Genomic DNA, 956 nt, shown 5'->3' with positions numbered 1-956 from the left:
CTATTGGCCAGGCTGGTCTCAAACTGCTAACCTCAGGTTATCCACCCACCTGGCATCCCAAAGTGCTGGGATTACAGGCTTGAGCCACCACGCCCAGCCTGTTTTTGTTTTTGTTAAGGCCAATTGCAGTAACTTTATTTTAATGGGTTTTCAGACTCACTTTCTGTGGGGCTCTTTAGGTGAGGCTGTGTCATTAGTCAACCATCTTCACTGTGGAGTCCTAATCACTATGATTTTGTTTTATAGATCATGAGGATTCATTCAAATTGTCTTTGCTTCCATTCCTTCATAGTATGTTACATGGTGCGAAAGTACATCTTTCTTTCTCTAGTACATTGTATTCAAACAGGTTGCTGCTGCTTCTCCATTGTCATTCATCTTTTCATCATCTTCTTATTCTTCTTAGCACAGTTAGCACACGACATATTATCTTCTATGCCTAGGGATGGAAAAACGCAGGCAGGTAACATGAAGAGAGAAATCATCTTCCTGTGAGTGGTAGGCACCCAGGCCTGACCTGCATGAAACTGCAGGTGTACCCAACCCTTTGTGTCTACCGAGATAAGTCTGCCATGGACCATATGACACCCCACACCAGAGGCTTACCTCAAAAAGGCCTCAACAGAAGCAGGAATAGAACATGAATTCACAGCCTTAGGCTGAACAGCTCTCACAGCAATTCTTGCCCATGATGCCAACATGGCTTCCTGAGTTGAACTTATCACTTCAAATGTATTAGTCTCTTCTGCTTTCTCATTCATCTCATGACTTTTCTGAAGCCTTGCTCTCCTGGTCAATGCCTTGTGTTTCCTCAACCATGGCTGTAATCTGGTCTCCTGTGACATTTCAGGAATATCTTGCTGTTGTTCAGGGTAAGCGTGTCTATGGAGCCTCAGATAAACTTCTTTTTTTTTTAGATGGAGTCTTGCTCTGTCACCCAGGCTGGAGTACAGTGG

The 956-nt window shown here is 43.9% G+C and overlaps 1 pseudogene; it reads right to left on the bottom strand.

Moving 5' to 3' along the window:
• Positions 1-341: 341 nt before the first annotated feature.
• On the bottom strand, positions 342-956 carry LOC100615853 (developmental pluripotency-associated protein 2-like; annotated as a pseudogene).

The sequence above is a fragment of the Pan troglodytes genome, chromosome 18 (assembly GCF_028858775.2).
Source record: "Pan troglodytes isolate AG18354 chromosome 18, NHGRI_mPanTro3-v2.0_pri, whole genome shotgun sequence".
Lineage (NCBI taxonomy): Eukaryota > Metazoa > Chordata > Mammalia > Primates > Hominidae > Pan > Pan troglodytes.
Note: the sequence above shows the minus strand (reverse complement) of the source record. Positions and strands in the feature narration are given on the sequence as shown.